The 22,767-nt window shown below is 37.7% G+C and overlaps 1 protein-coding gene across 3 annotated transcripts in view; it reads left to right on the plus strand.

Moving 5' to 3' along the window:
- SPOP (speckle type BTB/POZ protein) overlaps positions 1-22,767 on the plus strand; it is a 72,573-nt gene that overhangs the window by 24,218 nt on the left and 25,588 nt on the right. The window contains exon 2 of one of the 3 annotated variants that reach the window (XM_023732778.1): positions 13,017-13,067. The exons of 1 other annotated variant lie outside the window; for it this stretch is intronic. The gene's annotated coding sequence lies outside the window, so the exon portion shown is untranslated. Of the gene's footprint in view, positions 1-13,016; positions 13,068-16,474; positions 19,221-22,767 lie in introns of those variants that run through there. One more of the 3 variants, XM_023732779.1, reaches the window with a different exon arrangement.

Here is a 22,767-nt window from a genome sequence, read left to right on the forward strand (position 1 = left end):
GCAGTCAGCGGTGGTAGCCGGGCACCATCTAGCTGTACTGGACTCAGTCCGGTGAAGGTCTTGGTAGCTGTGGACAGTTAGTCCTTTGGACTAATCTTTTCGTTGTATCCTGTTCTCTTCATTCTCCCTTTTAGCAAGTTTTCTTGATTTTCACTATCGCTAACACTAATCACTAGCTAATCACTAACACTCTTAAAATTGTCGGTGTTTACATCTTTACCCCCCAAAGTACTCTTATTTTCTCCTTTTATTTTTCTTTTAAACCCATTTCCTTCCCAGAAGACGATCTCAGCTCCCCAGTCCCATTATGATCAGTTTTTTTTTTTTTTAATTGATAGAAAATAAACTATGCTGAGTCAGAAAAACTGGTGGTTTCTTTTTTTGTTGTTAGCTGCCATCCAGTCGGCCCCGACTCATGGGGACCCCATGCCAATGGAATGAAACACTGCCTGGTTCAGTGCCATCCCCATGATCAGTTGGGGATCAGACCGTTGTGACCCATAGTGTTTTGATTTTTAGAAGTAGATTGTCAGGGCTTTCTTCCTTGTCCATCAGCCCTACTGAAACCTTTTCAGCATCATAGCAACATATGCAAGCTTCACTGACAGTGACTGATAGACGGGTGTCTGACAGATGGGTGACTGACAGATGGGTGTAGTTGCACGTAAGGTACTGTGGCTGGAATCCAACTGGGATTTCCAGCATGGAAAACAAAAATTCTACCACTGAACCACCAATGCCTTGACGATTTCTTTAAGGCAAATAAAATATAAAGACAGACTGTAGAGGTTTGATATTATAATTTTAAAAGGGAGAGGCCTAAATAGCATAATAGGAAAATTTTCTAAGATTAAGGATGGTTTTGTTTTTAAAGTTTACATCCAAAGGAAAAAATGTAAGATTCTGTTGGACTTTAAAAAGAAGAAACCAGGTGGCTGCTTGTGACTTTGAAATGGGCATTATCTCAGTAGAGTTCCCACTGTTAAGGTTCTGGTTCTTAGCTTTGCAGGACCAGAGTGTCACTATTATAAATGCACCTGGAAAATGATTAGGGTGTAAACTGTAGACAGTGTACAGGATTGATTCGTATGAAATTTATAGAAGGGATATAGGGTGTGATTATGGCTGCTGCTTTTCACTGTGGTCAGAGAAGCCTTTTTTTAAAGAGGTGACTTTTGAGCTAAGACCCAAATAACAAGAAGCCAGCAATGTGAGGATCTAAGAGAAGGGTCTTCCAGGCTGAGGGAAGAGAGTGCAAAGGCGCTGACGTGGAAACAAGCTTGGCTTGTTCATAGAAAGAAGGCCACCACACTTGGAGTGAAGTTAATGATGTGGGAAAAAGGTAAGAGATGAATTTGGTGTGAGAAGCTGACTCTTCTAGAAGCCTGTAGGGTCAGGTAAAGAAACTGAATTTTATTCTAAGCATGGTTTAACTGGAGTGACACGATCCACGATCTGACTGTGGATCTCATTGTGGCTGCTGTGTGGAGAATAGGTAAGGCTACAGAGGAAGCTGGGAGATCAATTAGGAACCACTGCCGAGGTGAGAGAAGATGGTGGCTTGAGCAGAAGTGAATAAATGTGGAATATGTTGGGAAGCAGGACAGCTGACAGGTTTTACATGTTTTTGTCATGTTAGACACCTCAAATGAGTATAATTAAGGAATAGTGGAATATGTGCCTTTTAATTCTGTAAGCTTGTGGCAGAGGAGAGAGAGTGATCTCTGGTGGAAAGACACTGTTTTCTTGGAAACCCGGACTAGAAAACTATTCTGGTATGTTAGAACAGTAGACATTTTATTTTTAAAAAATTATGTGATGATGACTAGGTGCTAAACCATGGGAAGTAATTCTAAAAGAATCAGGACATAGAATTTGTTCCCAGGGTCCAGTCTTGGAAGTGGGCATGAGTCCATCAATGATTTGCCAAGGTCTCCATTAATAATGGTGCTCAGAAATCATTAGAACAAAAGTGCCTTCTTTTCAAGAGTTGCCACCTGAAAATGAAATTTGAAATAAAAGCTAAAGTATCTAAATGTATCTCTGTATTTTTCTAATTCCTACATATTGAGTAAAAGGCCGTATCTGATCTAAGAATCACCTTAAAAAAACAAGCAGACCAAACCCATTGCCATCCAGTCGATTCCAACTCATAGCGACCCTATAGGACAGAGCAGAACTGCCCCATAGGGTTTCCAAGGCTGTAAATCTTTACAGAAGCAAACTGCCACATGGAGTCTCCCCCATGACTGGTGTGTTCAAACCACCAACCTTAACCACCTAACCACTGGGCCACCAGGGCTCCAAGAATCACCTAGCTACAGGAGTTATAAAGTGTTGATTAGGAGCTATAAGACTTGCATTCTGAACCCAAGCCACTTAATAGCCATGTGACCATGACAAATCATAAGCTCTGAGCTTCAGTTGCCTTATTTGTAAAATACTTGCCCTGCATGCCTCACAGAACTGTTAAGAAATTCCAAAAAAGATCATGGATGTCAAAGTACTCTGAGAACTCCGAAGCATTGTAATACTGATTGTGTAAACACCGACAATTTTATAGCCTAAAGTACTTACAAAAGAACTTTGAAAGTCTTTTTAAAGGAGGAGACCAGGAGGATGGGGTGGGAGTGCATGGTTGTATTTATACTGGTAATCTTGATGGTTCCCAGGAGATTGTAGTACTCAACTATACAGACCTATTCTAAGTGGCCTTAGGATTTTTTCCAAAGCGACTTGTGAAACCGAGGACCCCTGATAAATTTAAATGCTATGAAGATGATATAATGTAGAAGTGGTAGAATAAGTTTGGCTTTGCTCTCTTATTTGGTAATTAAAACTTTGTTCCTAGCCATGTTGCCAAAATGAAAGGCAGCAAAATACGGTTAGTATTTTTTACTTCAATGAGACGTTGGTGGTTCAGTGGTAGAATTCTCAACTTCCATTCAGGAGACCCAGGTTTGATTCTCAGACAGTGTACCTCATGCACAGCTACCACCCGTCCATCAGTGGAGGCTTGCATGTTCCGCTGATGCTGAACAGGTTTCAGTGGAGCTTCCAGACTAAGACAGACTGGGAAAACAGGCCTTGTGAAACCCTACGGATCACAACAGTCTGATCTGAGACGATCGTGGAGATAGTGCAGGACCCGGCAGCATTTCCTTCTGTTGTGCATGGGAGTCACTGTGTGTGTGTGTGTGAGTGAGTGTGTCTGTGTGTGTGTGCAGCTGGACGGCAGCTAACAACATTTTTTACATCAAGTCTTTTTCCCTTTATTTGACCTTTGGGCTGTGGCTTGGGATTTTTTTCATTTGGTAGTATCTTTTCCTTTAAGAAGCAAAAAGTATAAACATGCCAGAGACTTGCCAGCAGTTGAAAGCAATTATTGGCCAGTGAGAGAATGGAAGGAAAAAACAGGTTGGGGACGGAAAAAGTAAAGAGAGAGAAAATAGGACTTCGAACCCAGTTCCCTCTGGTTTCAACCCCTGCTGATAATTTGCATTTCTAACAAGTTCCCTGCTGAGAATTTGCATTTGCACCCCAGATATACTGAATCAAAATCTACATTTTAACAAGATTCCCAGGTGATTCTTATGTATAACTTCCTGGGAACTTGTTTCCAAGCCCTGGAGGAAAAACATTTTTAAAGCGGATAAAAAGTTAGAACACATTAAAAAGGTAATTTTTTGTTTTAATTTACAGAATTTTCTTTTTTATTGTACTTCAGAGGAAGGTTTACAGAGCAGATTAGTTTCTCATTAAATAATACACATACTGTTTTGTGACATTGGTTGCCACAGTGTGTCGGCACTCTCTCCTTCTGGACCTTGGGTTCCTCATTATCAGCTTTCCTGTCCCCTCTTGCCTTCTCATCCTTGCCCCTGGGTTGGTGTGCCCATTTGGTCTTGTTTTGTTTTATGAGCCTGTCTAATCTTTGGCTGAAGGGTAGCCCTCTGGAGTGACTTCAGTACTGAGTTAAAAGGGTATCCGGGGGCATTACTCTCAGGGTTTCTCCAGTCACTGTCAGACCAGTAAGTCTGGTCTTTTTTTATGAGTTAGAATTTTGTTCTGCATTTTTCTCCAGCTCTGTCTGGGACCCTCTGTTGTGATCCAGTCGGTAGTGGTAGCCAGACACCATCGAAAAGTTATATTTTTAGGAGAAACCCTGAAAGTATGACCCCCGGACACCCTTTTAGCTCAGTGGTGAAGCTCCTCCCGAAGTTCACCGTTCAGCCGGGGGTTGGACAGCCTCATAAAACAAAACAGGACTAATAAGGCACGGCAGTCCAGGGACAAGGACTAGAACGCAGGAGGGAACAGGAAAGCTGGTGATAGGGAACCCAAGGTTGAGAAGGGACAGTGTTGACATGTTACGGGGTTGTTAACCATTGTCATAGGGCAATATGTGTACTAACTGTTTAATGAGAAACTGTTTGTTCTGCAAACCCTCATCTAAGGTACAAAAAAAAAAAGAGTTATCTATGTGAGATCACATTGACAACAGCAACTCAAAAGGTTTGGGGGGAAGCCTAGGGGACAGTGAGTTGAAGATAATGGTTATGGAATAATTTGGAAAAGGATAGTGAGAATAGCAGCACAACTGGAAGAATGTAATCAATGTCACTGCATTGTACATGTAGAAACATGTACATGTTTCAAAACTTTCAGAATTTGGCTATGTATATTTTCACCAAAAAAAAAGGGTCCTCAGGGTCGAGAAGGGAGAGTGTTGACATGTCGTGGGGTTGTTAACCAATGTCATGAAACAGTATGTGCACTGACTGTTTAATGAGAAGCTATTTGTTCTGTAAACCTTCATCTAAAGTACAATAAAAAAAATTTTTTTTTAAAGTTACATTTTTAAAAGTCTAATGTTTTCTTTTAAAAATCTGTCTTTGAGTTCAGGTACTAAAATTGGAGGTGATCAAAGGAGATATTAGTCCCTTATAGGAGAATGAGTAAAATTAGAGGGGAGGAGGGAGGACAAGTATCTAAAGAAAGAAGGTAGAGTTCGATGGAGAGAGAAGAGAAAGTGCCCTGTAGAAACATGATTTCCTAAAAGGATTTACAATTTGAGAAGATATGCCGGTTTACTATGAGCATTATTTTTATTTAAGATGTGCTTTCTTAATGAAGTACATGAAGTCAGTCTCTTTACTGCCTCTGCTTAAATAACCTCAACCCAAACCCACTGCCATCAAGTCGATTCCGGTTCATAGTGACCCTACAGAACAGAGTAGAACTGCCCTATAGGGTTTCCTAGGCTGTAATTCTTATGGAAGCAGACTGCCACATCTTTTTCCCTCTGGGTGGCTCGTGGGTTTGAATTGTTAATCTTTTGGTTGGCAGCTGAGCACTTTAACCACTGCACTACCAGGGCACCCATTAACTGGGAAAAAGATTTATTTTACCAACAAGAGCTAGGATTTTCGTTAGTGAGAGGATCTGGACTGAATTTGTTGACATTTTTGTTTGATTCAGACTACATTATTGTATATTTTAAAATATTGCTGATGTTGGATGGATTGTTGTTTTTTAGCTTTTCTAATTTACTTTTTCCCCCTGAATTCATTGTTTTTGAAAAGTGATAAAAAAAAAAAGTGCCAAACAAAAGGAGAGATTGTGACAAACTCCTTCAGCTGAAGTGCTCTTTATTTACTTTTTCAGTTCTATTTCTCAACTTCTATCCCCAGAGAGCATGAATTTAGTGTGTGTATCCTTCCAGTGCAATGTAGATATAGATATGTATCCATGAAAATATGTAGTATTGATTTGTGTTTAATTTTTACACAATATATATGGATGTGTGTGTATATACAGGTGTATATATATACACATATATATATATGTGTGTGTATATGTATATATTAAGAGTCTCTGGGTGGCACAGTCACTGGGTACTAACCAAAAGGTTGGTGGTTAGAAACCATACCCAGAGGCTTCTCAGAAAGGCCTGGTGATCTGAAAGGTCATAGCCATGAAAACCCTGTGGATCACAGTTCTAATCTGAAACACAGGGGGTCTCCGTGAGTTGGAATGGACTCAACAACAACTGGTTTTATATGTATGTTTGTATATATATAAACTCTACAGCAGTCATTTTTTTTCATTCATTCTTGTTTTTCAAGATTTATCCATGTTGATACATGTAGACCTAGGTCCCCCATTTTAGCTTTTTTCATTTTTATTTCACAATTTAATTTTTTCACAATGTCCTTAATGGACATTTAAATTGTTTCTATTTTTTCGCCATTACAGATAAATCTCCAGTAAACAACTTTGTACATATACCTTCTGTGTTTTTGTGGGGTTTTTTGTTTGTTTTGGCTTCCGTGGTTTGATTTTGTCCTAAATGTCTCATTATCTGAATTCTCCCACTTACTCCACCAAGTTCTGTATTCAGTCATTATTTGAGGGAGGAAGGGATGAGGAAAACCTTTCATAGTTTGGAAAATAGTCCTCTTTTACTAGGGTCAGAGGCTCTGAAATTTTCTTTCCCTATGGACTCTTTTTGGAATTTGATAAATTTGGCAACCATTGCATTTTAATATTTTGCATTTTTATTGTCTCATATCCAATAGCTGTTTTTTAATAAATTTCAATAAGTAAGTACCTTTTCCCTTTCTCCCTTCCATCTGAGTTTTCTTTTGCTGCTTTTTAATTCCTAGAATAGTTCTCACCCACTAAGTGTAGGACTGTTCAGTGATCTCCAGTCCAGTTCATGCAGTTCTTATGTTACCATTTAAGTTCAGTATGATCCAACTATATTTATGAAAGAGTTTCTTGCATCATTCTTGGCCAAATTAAGCATTTTGAAAATTTGCCTTCATCCTGACATTAGATTGGAATTCTTACAGATAAATTTTTTTCAATGTCTATTGGTTTTCATTTCTAACTTTTTTTTTCTGGAGTCTTTAGTTCATTGTGTTTTACCCATTGCTGAATATATTTTTAATTTTTATGCTCCATATTTTTTCTCCTTTAAACCTGGATCCTACTCAGATCTTTGAGCACTTGGAATCCCAAAGTATGACAGATGAAAACTGTTACTCTTCTCTAATTAAACACACTCTGAGTTCTGTAAGTGTTTGAGTAGGACCTCCTTTCTGAACAACTTACTTGGGCGGCCACTTGTCTCATGACTGTATCAGCTATCTTTAAGAAACTGGGAAGAGTTTATGTGCTTGAAGCCCTGATGGTGAAGTGGTTAAGACCTCAGCTGCTAACCAAAAAGGTCGACAGTTCAAATCCACCAGCCGCTGCTTGGAATCCCTATGGGGCAATTCTACTCTGTCCTGTAGGATCACTATGACTCCGAATCGACTTGACGGCAGTGGGCTTGGGTTTTGGTTATGTGCTTAGTATTCTTTTTTTAAACACCAGATAAGACCTTAAAATGGAAATCAGAATAATAAATATAACTATAGAATAGCAGATGTCCGTGTGTTTTCTCTCAGATCTGTTCACATCTTAGGATATGGTTCAGATCACAGGTATTGTGGTTGGACAGTACCCTTTGGATCTAGCTTACTCTTGCTTTAACTTGGGTGAAAAATTCCATCAAAATCATATAGCTCTGTCTGTATGCTGAGAAGTATCTGTCACGTCACCCAGTGGGCATATTTAGTGAATTATCTTCCTTATGCTATCTTAATCACTAAGTTTGAATGGACTTGATTTCCTGCTCCTTATCGTATCAGCCCCACATTTATGCTGAAGAGAAATGTTCCTGTTTAAATGTTTCTTTACAAGAAGGTTATGTTCTTATATGGAACACTGATCCCACAGAGTTCTGTTTTCCCTCTCCCTCTGGAAAATCTGCTGTGAAACTTTTGTATAGTTCGTAAGACAAAAATAAAAATTTTTTCTAACTGTAGTCGCCCTCTTGGGATATTTCATCTGGACACATAACAGAAGCCTTTATTGTTTTTGCAGGAGTCAAAATATAAAGAACTTTCTTTTTTACATATATTTTCTTTGCATAATTCTTTAAACTTTTTGAGTACAAAAGAAAAACATACTCATTAAAAAAAAAACTTTAAAATAACAGAAAAATATAAATCAGTCAATCTTAATACTACGTATTGGCAAGTAGTTTCCATAATGGTTATACCGCTTTTCATAATACGTGAGCGTTCTTGCCTTATTGTGCCCTCAACAGCATTGTTATTAAAAACAGGCATTGCACATTTGCGAGGGATGTTTACGTTTGTGTCAGCTGTTTAAAAGCCTTAACTATGGCTCAGCAATATTGAGAAGAGCATAAACCTGAAACTTGTTAGTAAAATAAACTTTGGTAATTAGTTTGACACAGAGAGGGAAAACATTGTGTTTTTTTAATTTATGGAGTTAGTGTCTAATTTTCAAGGATGGAAATCCAAAAGAAAAGGAGACCGATTCAGTCATTCATTAAGTGTTTATTTCTGGCCTACTGTGTGCCAGACATTGTCTGGATACAGCAACAGAACAGTCACAAATCTCTGTCTCCATAGAACTTATTTTTATTCCAGTTAAAAGATTTAGTAGGATAATTATAAGAACTCAAGAAAATGTTTAAACACAGAAGAAAACATTCTTTGATTGTTATGAGGGTAGGGAGGGAGAGGAATATTCACCAACTAGATAGTAGACAAGTGAAGGGAAGGACAGCACACACTACAGGAGAAGTCAGCACAACTGGACTAAACCAAAGCTAAGAAGTTTCCTGAATACAGCCAAACACTTCGAGGGACAGAATAGCAGGGGCAGGGGTCTGGGGACCATGGTTTCAGGGGACATCTAGGTCAATTGGCATAACAAAGTTTATTAAGAAAATGTTCTGCATCCCGCTTTGATGAGTGGCGTCTGGAGCCTTCAAAGCTAGGAAGCGGCCATCTGAGATTCATCAGTTGGTCCCACCCACCTGGAGTAAAGGGGAATGAAGAACACCATAGACACAAGGCAAGTATTAGCCCAAGAGACAGAAAGGGCCACATAAACCAGAGACTTCATCAGCCTGAGACCAGAAGAACTAGATGGTGCCCAGCTACCACCAAAGACCGCCCTGACAGGGAACACAGCAGAGAGTCCCTGTTGGAGCAGGAGAAAAGTGTGGTGCAGAACTCAAATTTTAGTAAAAAGACCAGACTTAATGGTTTAATTGAGACTGGAGGGACCCTGGAAGACATGGCCACCAGACTCTCTGTTAGCCCAAAACTAAAACCATTCCCAAGGCCTACTCTTCAGACAAAGATTAGACTGGACTATGGGACATAAAATGATACTCATGAAGAGTGTACTTCTTAGCTCAAGCAGATGCATGAGACTAAATGGGCAGCTCCTGTCCAGAGGCAAGATATGAAGGCAGAGAGGGTCAGGAGCTGGTTGAATGGACACGGAAAGTCCAGAGTGGAAAGGAGGAGTGTGCTGTCACAGTATAGGGAGAGCAACAAGGTCACAAAACAACGTATGTATAAATTTTTATGTAAGAGACTAACTCGAATTGTAAACTTTCACTTAAAGCACAACAATAAAAAAAGATTTAGTAGGATAGATGACCTTATATTGCTATAGAGAAAAATAAAGTAAGGGAGGAGGAATAGGAGAGGTGGTCAAGGAAGGCCTCCCAGAAATGGCGACAGATATGGAAAGATCCAGCAATGGCGACAAGAGTATCTAGGGGAAGAGTTATCCAGGCAGAGGAAATAACATGTACAAGGCCCCAAGATAGGAATGAGCCATTCTGTCTGAGGAACAACAGCAAAGAAGGGCAGTGTGGCTGAACGTAGCAAATGCGGGAAAACGTAGAGATGAGTTCAGAGAGGTAATGGGGGTCCAGATTGTCAGGGCCATTTCGACCACAGCAGGGATTTTGTTTTTTGCTATGAGTGAGATGGGAAGTCATTGAAGGTTCAATCAGAGGCCTTGATTAAACTAAAAGGGCAAAAGCTTTCAAAAGCTTTTGTTTCTTAAAACAATCAGGGTATTAACTAATGCTCCTGATTGAGTAGTCATACATAGATTTAAACATTTGTGTCAGTACTGAAAATTTCCCTGAAATACAGATCTTGGTGCTGTATTTAAAGTCAAAGAAAAGAAGTGTGTGTAATAGGACATCTGTCCATTGGTAATCATTACTAAATTCTCATCCTGAATTGTCCTTTAAAAAAAATCAAGGGTGATATTCTGTGCAAGACACTGTATTCATCCTTAGTGGAGGCTAAGGTATATATATAAAGCTGGAGAAAGAAGTGGCAGTCTGCATAAAGATTATAGCGTTGGAAACCCTACGGGACAGTTTCGTTCTCCCCTGTACAGTTGCTAGGAGTCGAAATTGACTCGATGGCAATGAAATAAATAAAGCTACTCTAGGGGCTATTGTTGTTAGTTGCTGTTGAGTTGGTTCCAACTCATGGTGACCCTATGTACAACAGAACGAAACACTGTCCAGTCCTGTGCCATTGTCACTATCATTGGTATGCTTGAGTCCATTGTTGCAGCCACTGTGTAGAGTGCCTTCCAACCTAGGGGGCTCATCTTCCAGCACTTTATCAGACAATATTCTGTTGTGATCCATAGGGTTTCATTGGCTAATTTCAGAAGTAGGTTACTAGGCCTTTCTTCCTTAGTGTCCTAGTTTGGAATCCCCACTGAAACCTGTCCACCATGGGTAACCCTGCTGGTATTTAAAGTACCAGTGGCATGGCCTCCAGAGTCATAGCAACATGCAAGCTACTACAGTATGACAAACTGACACACACGTGGTGGAGGGGCTGTTAAATATGTTTATTGTGAAATATAACACATAGAAAAGTACACAAAACGTAAACATTTAGTTTAATGAATAATTATAAAAAGCAAATACCTTTGTAACCACCAATTAGACCTAGAAGTATGTCATTCTCAGCACTCAGAAGAAGCCTGCTATGTGTCCCTTCTAGATTATAACCCATACTGTTGCTCAGAAATAACCACTGTTCTGACATTTGTGATGATGAATTTCCTTTTCTTTATCATTTTACTACCTATGGATTCATTCCAAACCAATATAGTTTAGTTTTGTTTTTGAACTTTATATAAATGGAATGATACTATGTGTTCTTTGGTGTCTTCTTTCTGAACCAAACAATATGTTTGTAACTGTCATCAGTGTTATGTAGAACTGTAGTTCAGTTTCATTTCCATATAGCTTTTTATTATATAAGGAGCCCTGGTGGTGCAGTGGTTAAGTGCTTGGTTGCTAACTGAAAGGTCCTTGGTTTGAACTCACCAGCTGTTCCACGGGAGAAAGATGTGGCAGTCGGCTTCCATAAAGAGTATAGCCTTGTAAACCCTATTGGGGAGTTCTGCCCTGTCCTGTGGGGTTGTTATGTGTCGGAATTGACTCGATGGCAGTGAGTTTTCTATTATATTAATATACCACAATTTACATATCCATTTTACATTGATGGACACTTGGATTATTTCTCATTTTTGATTATTATGAACAATGCTGCTTTGAACATTATTGTTTATGTGTGCTAATGCATATATGAAGAATTTCTTGAGTCCATATATTTGCAAGTGGAATTGATATATATATGTATACAGACACACACTCATCCTCAGTTTTATTAGATAATAAAGCGGTTGTACCAATTTATCCTCCTACTAGCAGTGTGAGAGTATCCTTACCAGTATCGTCAGACTCTTTAAATTTAGGCCAAATTCATTGGGCCTAAAAATGTTAGTTCCAGCAAATTAACTGAGAAACCAAAATCTTAACCCTTAAAAAAAAAAAAGAGCAAAGGATAAAAGTTAACTGGTTTCTTATGGTTACTACTTTAAGAATCATAGATACTCAGAGCATTTTCATTTGTTAGAGTTGGTTGATGTCTTCTGCCTAGGAGTAGTTACTTATAAAGTCTTAAAGGCATTTATCTCTCTAACCTTAGAGGGTCAAGAACTTTGTCTTTTCACCACTGCGGCTCAAAGAATGCTTGCACAGTTGATGCTCAGTATGTATGTGTTGAATGAGTTCAGCCTGACTCCTGCTATTCTTAACTGAACTACGTGGGATTTTTGTAGGCTTTATTTTACGGTAGCTGATCAAGACTGTCCTGTTTTAGCCTTAATAATTTTGCACACTTTTTGGTGAGGGCACACCCTATAGCTGATACTAACCAGACTTGGCTTACCAAAATCTATTATAGCATAAGCAAAGCTTATTTTTGCCAGTGTACCAGTTAAAGTTAGTATCCACATTTTCAGGAAAAACTTCTTCTATTTTAAAGAATCGATTGCCCATGATTTATGCAGCACTTCATTTCCCCATAAAAGAGAAGATAACGCCAGAATTTTCTGCCAGATTAGACTCCTAGAAGGCTTGCACCCATCCCTCTTATCCCTGTTTGTGTTTTGAGTCACTTTACAGGAAGTGATAGATTATTAGAGTAGTTATGTTGCTTAGGCAAGATATCTCATCAGTTTTCAACAGGAACCTCTCTGCCTTGTATAATCAGAATTAATCCAGTCTTTAGTGACAAAACCAAAAACCTTAGTGGTGGCAGTTATTTATTAAAATTATAGGATACGTGGCTTTGTTTAGCTGTGTCTTGCTTTGGTGTGATTTACCGACAGAGCACTTTATTAAAAAGAGTATTTTACATGAAGGTAAATTCATAGAAATTCAACATTCTGTGAGGTAGCTGACAAAAGTGATCACCCCCCTCTTGTAAATACTGACATGGGCCAAGTCACGTATTTCATTTTTGCTGCACTCATACAGGCTAGTTTGTTAGAGGAACTATCTTGGATCTGCCTGACTTTCATTTCTAAGTATAATCTTCTTGAGAGAGGAATAAAATAGAGCAGTCGGAGCTAGTGATGAGATATAAGAACGGTAATTTTGACTAGTGAATCCTTTTCACTAGTCATTGCTTTGCAAATGTATTGCCCGTGTTTGTGAGTTTCCCTTTTAAGAAAAGCCCAAGTAAGTAAAGACTTGTATGAGATTCAGAATTTAGTTAAGTCTGATTCATCATCTCTATTTCCAACAGAGATTTCCTGTTAGACAAGACAAATTAGAGTCTTCCTACTGACTTAACTTGGTGAGTGTTTACAAAGTTTTATTTTAAACATAGTTTAAGGGATTGAGGGAGAAAAACAGAATGAAATGCATTGAAGTATTTACTATGACTTTAAAAAATGCACATCTAAGTGCAGTCTACTACATATTTCATTTCAGTGCAAATGGTATGCAAAGTTGAAGTTGTATAAGTAAGTGTGAGATTTTATTTTTTTAATAATAAGCCTTACAAACAGTGTTAAGGAAAACATTTTTCGTAAGTGGCTTCAAAAGAAGTTTTACTCCAAATATTCTTTCCTTGAGTAAACTGCAGTTTCTATTCAGATCTTCTCTGGTGACTGCTGTATATAGGATAAGGCTTTACACTAATGATGTAGAGGCGAAAAGATGTTTGGATTTAAATTTTTAATCAACGGTTGGTAATACATATGAAAACCTTAGAATAAGACTGTTTTTCTCCCTAGAAAAGATCTTAAGGGAAATTGTAATAACAGTTTATAAATGGAGATGCCTTAAAGCAATTCATGGGCTTGGTTTTACTGTATAAAAGAAGTTTGATTCTGAGCCAGTTGCCTTAGTGTATGTACCTTAGAGCTCATCTCTCTATGGGTAACTTAAAAAAAAAATCTGTCAGCCATTCTGGCTGGCATGTTAGAATCTTTTAAATTCTAACACAAATCATCAGAAGCCAGGAAATTCAGTTAAGACAGACATTCTGTCTAACTTTCCCCTGTTGTGTCTGCCTGTGTGGTTTTACTTTTTCTTGCGTCATGAATTTTGGAATGAACACTTAAAACTAAGAACTTCCTGCCTGTCCTTTGTTCCATTTAGTTTAGTTACAGTCTTAATGTAGAAATTGGCTTTTTAAAGTAACTTCAGAAGAAGAGAGAATTTATTTTCAGCAGATGGTTTCTAGGTAAGGAGTGTGAGTCCATGCATGTAGTCAAGTTTCTTCAGTTAAGACCACAGTTAAAGAAGAAGATTAAAAGCATACATGTACCTGGATCTCTCTTTCATATTTGGAAGGAGGTGTCTCTCAGAAAGGAAAATCTCTCCAGGGAATACTGAATCTGTACTGCTAGATATTAGTAGTTAATGCTGAGCATAATTGGTTGCCTTTGTAGTATACTGAATCCTCTGGAGCCAGTATGCTTTTTCAGCTTATAAATTAATGAATTTATTCCAAACTGTATACCCTAAAACTAATTCAGACATTCTCCTTTGAAATGAATTCCTTTGGCCCTTTCCATCACCAAATCATGTTAGCAAGAAATAGTTTTAAACGGTTTGACCAAAGTATAGACAGCCAAAGAGAACTGTGTGTTAACTTTGGCTTCTTTTAAAGGCCAGAGGACCCTCTAGGGTTATGTAACCTCTGCTTACTTGTTTCATTGAAATGACTCTTCTGTTTTTGAATTCCTTGTAGATTGGACATGCTTAAATGGTGTTCGGGCCAAGCCTTTCCTCTTGTTTGCTAGTTGGATTTTCTGAGGTTCTTCATAGTTGTATTGAGGGAAGAAGGTGAAAGACCATAACCTCTCAAATCTCAAAACACCTTTGGGAATAGAAATATATAATAAATAGAATCTTATTCTTTGTGTGTGTATTAATATTTTATTGTATTTTTGGTGAAAGTATACACAGCATAACAGGTTCCCATTCAACAATTTCTACACATAATTTTTTTGTAGGTTTTGTTTTTACTGAGACTTTATGTTTTTCCTCTTTATTTTTAAGAATATGTTAACTTTCTTTGTGGTTACTGTGAAATTTACCCATCTACAGGTAATTTTTAGTGACATTGGTTACATTCTTCACATTGTATCAGTATTCTCATTTCCATTCTAGTTGTTCCATTCCCATTAACTTAGTTTTACTGCCCCCTAACCTTCTCTTCTATGTTTTAAAGTAACTGTTGTCTCATATAGATAACTTTTTTAAAGAGTGCAGTACTCAAGGGTGGCATTCTTTATATTTGCGCTAACCTGGTCTTTAGTTAAAAGGTGACTTCGGCGGATAGTTTCAGTTCAGGGTTTAAAGAGTATCTCAGGGCAATAGTCTCAGGAATTTCTCCTGAGAGTCTCAGTGGTTTCAGTAAGTCTGGATTCTTTGAGAATTTGAAGTTCTATTCTACATTTTTCCCCCTTTCTTTCTTCTTCTTTTTTTTTTTTTTAAATTTTATTGTGCATTAGATGAAAGTTTACAGAGCAAATTCAATAGTTTATACATGAAGTGTTTCATGACACTGGTTTCATTCCCCACACTGTGTCAGCACCTTCCCCATTTCCGCCCTGGGTTCCTTGTTTCCTTTCGTCCTGATTTTCTACCCCTTCCTGCCTTCTTATCTTTGCTTTTGAGCAGATGTTGCCCTTTTGATCTCATATAATTGATTGTTCTAAGGAGTACATTCCTCTTGGTGTTATTGTTTATTTTATGGGCCTCTGTGGTTTAGCTGAAAGGTGGTCTCCGGGAGTGGTTTCAGTTCCAGTTCAGAAGGATGTCTTAGGGCCGTAGTCTTAGGGGTTCTTCCAGTCTCTGTCAAACCATTAAGTCTGGTCTTTTTTGTTGTATAATTTTTCTCCCACTCTGTCTGGGACTCTCCGTTGTGATCCCAGTCAGAGTGGTAATGGTAGTAGGCACCATCTAGTTCTTCTGGTCTCAGGGTTGTGTAGCCTGTGGTTCATGTGGTCCATTAGTATTTTGGACTAATTGCTGCCTTGAATATTTGGTTTTCTTCACGCTCCTTTGCTCCAGATGGGAAGAGACCAATAGTTGTATCTTAGATGGTTGCTCACAAGCTTTTAAGACCACTGAAGCTACTCACCAAAGTAGGATGCAGAGCTTTGTCTTTATGGACTATGTTGTGCCAGTTTATGTAGATGTCCCCCACAAGAATCTTATTCGTAACCAAAAGGAATTTTCCCCGCCTCCTCTTTTTTCTTTTCTTTCATCTTCTTTTTTTTTTTTTTTTGATTCTTTTCCAGCTCTTATTTTTGTAGTTGTTGTCGTTAGTTGCCATCCAGTTGGTTCAGCTCTTGTTTTAGAGTAAGTCAATTTTCTCAACCCAGAGGAGAAATCTTTGGTAACATGTGAGACATGTTTAAAAATCTTCATTCTTTCCAAGTTTGTTGTTTGTGGTCCTAGAGATTTTTGCCCAACCCATTCAGCGGAATCAGCACATTATTATAATTTGTGGGAATGGAGAAGTTGCTGATTGTTTGATATTGCCTTTCTAACTTCGTTTCTGAAGGTGTTTTCCTTTGGAACTGAAACCCACTTTGAGTTGAAACAACCTGTTTAAAATCAGGTTTGTTTCCTGATTTGGATGCATTTGTTGCATTTCAGATATCTCCCAAGTGATGGATTTTGAAAGTGATGTGTGGGCAAGCTTAATCTGATGAACCTTGTCTGCCTTTTTTTTTTTTTTTTTTTTTTTAAACAGCTGGAGGAGCTTTTCTTCCTAGCAGGGGCTCTGTCGTGAACAACAGTGACAAGTCACCTGACAGGTATTAACCAAGCCCTTGTGAAACCTGTGCTTGTTGCAGCCGTAGTTATTCTGCTAGATCCTTCATTCAAGTGAAGACAGGAATTTTTTCTTCCAATGCTGTTACATAGATATGTTTAGCTCAGTAGTGATTTGTGACTAAATTAAAAAGCAAAACAAAAATTCAAGAAATCTTTTAAGGTCTAAGGAGTTGCAATCCTACAAGGCAGTTAAGTGGCATCTGCTTCTTTCCAGGACAGACCTCTGTGTTTGGAGCAGAGCATGCGTTGCATTATCCTTGGGCGTATTTTTGGGATAGGGGACTGTGCTAATATAGCTGTATCAATAATGTTTACATAATGATAATTTTTAGAAAGAAGGAATGATTCCCCAGCCCTTAACTTAAACTGGCAATAGATTTTTCTCTTTGATTGTTTTTGTTACTGGAAAAGTTGCATATAGTGTGAGAATTTTTCCATATTTTAACCTTTGAGCTGGCTGTTCAGGTCTCCCTGGGGACAAGGACACTTCGCAGTTATTTATAACCTGTAAAGAGGGACAGTAAGTTAGGCTGTAAACAGCCAACACACACCGAAGCTTGGGAGTCAGTGGGCGCCTTCTGTTCGTTATCCCACTGCTTTCAGCGGCTTGAGGTTCTTTTATGTACCTTCTTGTTCATCTTCAGCTTGACTTTGTCTGGATGAACCTTAATTAGCCAGGCTATTTCTATAAACCTCTATCTTATAACGCTTAGAATGAGGAGAAATATTCAAAAGCATATCTAATCCTCACAATCTTTTCAGATTCTGTGCCTGCCTAAGAGATATCTATAAACTGGAAAAATTATAAAGGTACTGACATGTCACACGTAATGCTATACGTGTTTCTGAATTTTCCTTATATACAAGAGCAGTTCAACTCTTAATTAGATACATATGTGGCTATGTTAGAACTAAGGTCTACTTCAAGCTGCATCTTAGCTTGGTACAGAAAAAACTTAGTTATGTGTCTAGACAGGTTTATAAGATGTGTCTGCATATACAGACATTTACAGATGTATGTATTTAATGTTAATTATCTTTTCTCCACGTCAATTTTAAGAGAATCACACCCAGTGTCAGATATGAAAATTATAAGTCAAATCTAAGTAAATGATAAGGTTTTACCTCAGTTTCATCAGTATATTGAAATTTTATTGTGTAGAATTTAACTTGAAATAACTTAGAGGTCTAGCCAGAGTGCTGGACATTTTGAGTCCTAACAGCTGCTATAACGGTACTTTCTATAACCAGGGGTGGCATATACTTTTTCTGGGAAATATGCTTATATTACCGTTGTCTTGTGGCTTCAATGGAGCCCTGCTGGTGCAGTAGTTAAAGCATTTGACTGCTAACACAAAGGTCAGCAGTTCGAAACCTCCAGTGGCTCCATGGGAGAAAGATGTGGCAGGTGGCTTCTGTAGAGATTTACAGCCTTGCAAACCCTGTGGGGTCTCTGAGTCAGAATCGACTCAACGGCAGTGGTTTTGGTTTGTGGGTTCAGAAACTTCCCCATTATCCCTTCAGGTTTCCCTTTTCTTCCAAGTTCTCCTGGATTTCTTTCTTTTTTTTTTAATTGAAAAAGGTGTAAATAAACATAAGAACTGCACATACCCTTTGATCTAGTAATTCGACTTCTAGAGTCCCCAACAGCTAAATGAATTCTTCAAAATTGGAGTGAAATGAACTGATAGTTTTCTTTTTTACTTTTTAAAATTGTTTTAAAAGTAAGTTTCGATTACTTTAGTATTATTCACTCAGCAACCACCACACTTTATTAGACTTCATTAAGGAAAAACATGATCCCCGAAGAGAAAGTGTAGTTATTCAACACTAGTTTCACTGAGCAGGTTATTTACTGAGTACCTCTTATAATACCATTTCAGGCACAGGAGGACACTCTTCTTTTATTGAGGTTAACTTCTTCTGGAAAAAACAATAAACAAGTAAAAAAACAAAACAAGATTATTTTACATAGTGGCAATAAAAAAGAAAGGAAAATATGGTAATATGATGAGAGGGACAGGCTAGCAGTGGGGGCTACCTAAGATGGGTGGTCAGGGAAGATCTCTCTAAAGATATTACTTCTGATTCGATCCCATGTGTGTCAGTGTAGAACTGTGCTCCATAGGGTTTTCAATGGCTGATTTTTCAGAAGTAGGTAGCCAGGCCTTTCTTCCAAGTTACCTCCAACCTTAACCTACAACCTTTCAGTTAGTAGCTGAGCACATTAACTGTTTGCACCACCCAGGGGTGAGCTGTTACATTTCATAGCTGTTATCCAGCTATGAAAAGATCTGAAGAAAGCAAGAGCGTTCCAGGTTAAGAAAAAGAGCCTGATGTGTTCATGGAATAGAATTAAAGGCCTGAGTGACTAAAGTGTAGTGATTCAGAAGGGTTTTAGATGAAGTCAGAGGTAAGCAGAGACCATGGCTGTCATAATAAGTGTGGGTTTCATTTGGATAGCAGTTGGAAGCCACTGAAGAATTCTCATCTTGTCTCTCATATGGGTCTGATTTATAAGCCATCTCTTGAAAAAATTAATTGTAAAGGCTGCTAATGCATTTTTTAAATTTTGTTTTAATAGGTAATCACATGGCTCAAAATTTTAAAAGTGTAAGAGGGGATACAGTGGATTCTCCTTCCTACCCAGGTACCTAGTTTCCATCCCTAGAAGTAACTAGTGTCCTAGAATCTTGTGTAGCTTCCCATAGATATTCTATATATATATTAAAACAGATATATATTTTTGCCCTTTTTAATAGAAAGAGCTTCTTCATTTTTTTTAACAGATGCTTATTATTACATTAGCTATCTGTATCATAATTTATTTAATCAACCTTCTATTGATGAACTTTTAGGTTATTTTCATTCTTTTGTGATTATAAATAGTGCCACAGTGACTAGCCTTTTATATTTGTCATTTAAAATATATCAGTAGGTATGAATTTCTAGAAGTGGAATTGCTAGATCTAAGGGTGTGTGCATTTGTTTTTTTGGTAGATATTGCTAGATTGTCCTTCACAGAAATTGTAACTATTTGTTTTCCAACCAGAAATGTTCTTACTGGGCAAGTGTTATCATACATTTTGATCCTTGCCAGTTCAATGGGTGAATCACTGTGTGATGTAATCTCTATTTATCTTATTGTGAATGAGGGTTGAGCATCTTTTCATATATTTAAGAACCATTGGTATTTCCATTCCTGTAAACCATTGATTGTTTTTTGCCCATTTTTCTGTTAGGCTGCTGACTTTTTTCTTCTTGATCTCTAGGCTTACTTAGTATTGCCAAACTCCATTAAAAGTGCAGTGTTAAGGAAGTTTAAAAAAAAGCAGTTACCTTTAACTTTGAAAGTAAATTTTTAGAAACATAAACCTGATAAAAGACATAAAAAACCTCCATTCTGTCTTCCCTTTGCGATTGAGATATCTCTTGATTGCCCTTAGTTTCATTTTAATAAGTGTCTTTAAGATTAAAAAAAAAGTGCATTTAATATTTTGTTCAACTAGATTGAACTGCAGAAAGTTTAGTCATAACAAATACTCAAAAATCATTCGAACCTTGCATTAGAGGGAGTCAGTGTGACCTGTAATAATTTGTCCTTGGGGTAATGAGAAAGTAGTTATTACCTCCTGGGATGTATATTATTGAGTACACTGTAACAGAAGAACCAAAAAAGCTCCTTTTAGGTCACATCAGTTCCTCAAAAATGAGCGTACCCAAGTGTTTCCATAGGGTTTTTTTTTTTTTTTAATTGTTATTTTTTCGGCATCTTCTGCTTTGGAAAACGCAAATGTCTCTCAGGTTTCAAATAGTTATGACACTGAGATTTTTCCCTACTTGGAAACTGTACAAGGCTTTAAACCAAAAGGAGAGAAAAAGTGATAGGCTTTCGAAAAAGTTCCTAACCATTCTCTGGCAAGAAGCTGTGTTCCCAGGCGTGTAGCTTGTGTATGTTTGTGTATTACATTGAACCATATGAAATTGCTGATATTGACTATTTTTGACCTACAAAATAACAATTTCATGGTTCAACCTAATATTTTCATAGTCTTTCTCCTGTGATTTTAAGACTGATGAGTATAAGGCTAACTCATAGATATCATATATGGAATATGCCTATCTGTGTTAGTTGTTGGTTTTTGTTTTTTTAATCCTCTGATGAGTGCATTGGATTGAAGATGGAGCAGTGCTCATGGGGAATAAATGAAAGGTAAAAGACTACATAAGCTGTCTATGTAACACTTTACAGAGAATGCTCTAGCCTTGCTCTACATACACTGCAGGTTAAACTATTGAGACATTTTCTTAGTGTCTTTGTTTATCTTGGACGAGTTGTGTGTACTTCACCCATATTGAGTATTGCCTCTCCCATCACCAAAAATAACAAGTGTCTACTATCTAGAAAGTGTTTCCCCCTCCCATCCCTGGTTACCATCAAAGAACATTGCTTTCTGTGTATATACCTATTCTTGACTTTTTAAGTGCGACCATGCAATATTTGTCTTTTCGTGATTGACTTATTTCACTCAGCTTAATGTCCTCCAGGTTCATCCATGTTATGTTTCACAGACTCCTCATTATTCTTTATAGATGTATAGTATTCCATTGTATGTATATACCACAATTTGTTTATCCATTCATCTGTTGATGGGCACTTAGGTTGTTTCCATCTTTTTGCTGTTGTGTATAATGCTGCAATGAACATAGGTGTGCATATGTCTATTTATGTTACTGCTCTTTTATTTCTAGAAGATATATACCTAGGAGTGGGATTGCTGAATCATAAGATATTTCTATTTCTAGCTTTTTGAGGAAGTGCCATACTGTTTTCCACAGTGGTTGTACTGTTTTACACTCTCACCAGTAATGTATGTGTTCCCATCTCCCTACAACCTCGCCAGCATTTGTTGTTTTCTGGGTTTTTTTTTTTTTTTTTTTTTTTCAATCATTGCCATCTTTGTAGGGGTGAGATGGTATCTCATTGTAGTTTTGATTTGTATCTCTCTAATGGCTAATGATTGTGAGCATCTTTTCATGTATTTATTGGCCGCCTGAATGTCGTTTTTGGTGAAGTGTCTGTTCATATCCTTTGCTCATTTTTTGATTGGATTGTTTGTCTTTTTGTTGCTGAGTTGTTGACATTTTCTATATATTTTAAAGTATATTTCTTGATGTGGCTCAGAAGAGGTAATATACTCAAAGGTCAGGATTTAATAGAGTGAGCAGGGAAGTAAGTGATGGTATATAACTGAGATAGGTTCAACCTCAGAGTTGTCAGAATACTAGGAAGTTTGGTAAGCTTTGGAAAATAAATTTCTCATTAGAGAACTTGGATGGTCTTGTCTTAACTTGTTTGAAGCCAAAACCAATATATTTTGGCTCTAGTTGTCTCCTGTGAAGGTTCCCAAACTATGACCATCAAATAGACCTCCTCTTTTCTAAAATTGTTTCTCTGCTGGGCATCTTCAGCAGTTGGCATGAAGTGCTAGAGAGTTCATGTAGCACCAGGCTACTTTGCTGATGAACATGGTACCTGCTATGAGTGAAATTAATTAGACTAGTGCTATCCTAGTCAATTTCCCTCTCAGCAGGTTGTGTGGTTAGAGCTCCTCAGAGTCTGAGCTGATTGTCCAATTCTATTAGCTCTGGGTTGGACATTTAAAAAAAATTGGAAGAAAGATGTTATTTTTTAAAAAGAAAAAGACTTGGCTACAAAATAAGTCAGAAGCAAAAAAGATGAAAAAAATGGCCAAGACCATAGTAGTTTTTTTTTCCCCTTCTGAATGTAATAATGGACCATGGTTTGGTAGCAACAATTAGGCAATAAAGTAAACTGGTTTTTAACATTTGGCCTTTTCTTAGGCTTAGAGAATTCTTAAATTGTTAAATGTTCAGTAAATTTGAAGTTTTTTTTTTTTTTTTAAACAAGCCAAATTAGTATTTTTATAATCATCCAGCGTAGAGCTGAGCCTGCAACCCACACCTCCAGAGCCAAATCTTATGCTACTAATATGTAAAATTCACGTCTTCATTGCCAACTCACCCAAAAGATAGTTTTAGGTAGGAATATTGAAATGCCATTCTAGCCCATACTGGTAGTAATGGTATCCGGGATTTGTAAAACTGCCTAAAGTACATTTACTTGTTACTGGACAAGTAAACAATTCTATGGTAGTGTGTTCTCCATCAAATGC

This window comes from Trichechus manatus, unplaced genomic scaffold (assembly GCF_000243295.1).
Source record: "Trichechus manatus latirostris isolate Lorelei unplaced genomic scaffold, TriManLat1.0 scaffold00054, whole genome shotgun sequence".
Lineage (NCBI taxonomy): Eukaryota > Metazoa > Chordata > Mammalia > Sirenia > Trichechidae > Trichechus > Trichechus manatus.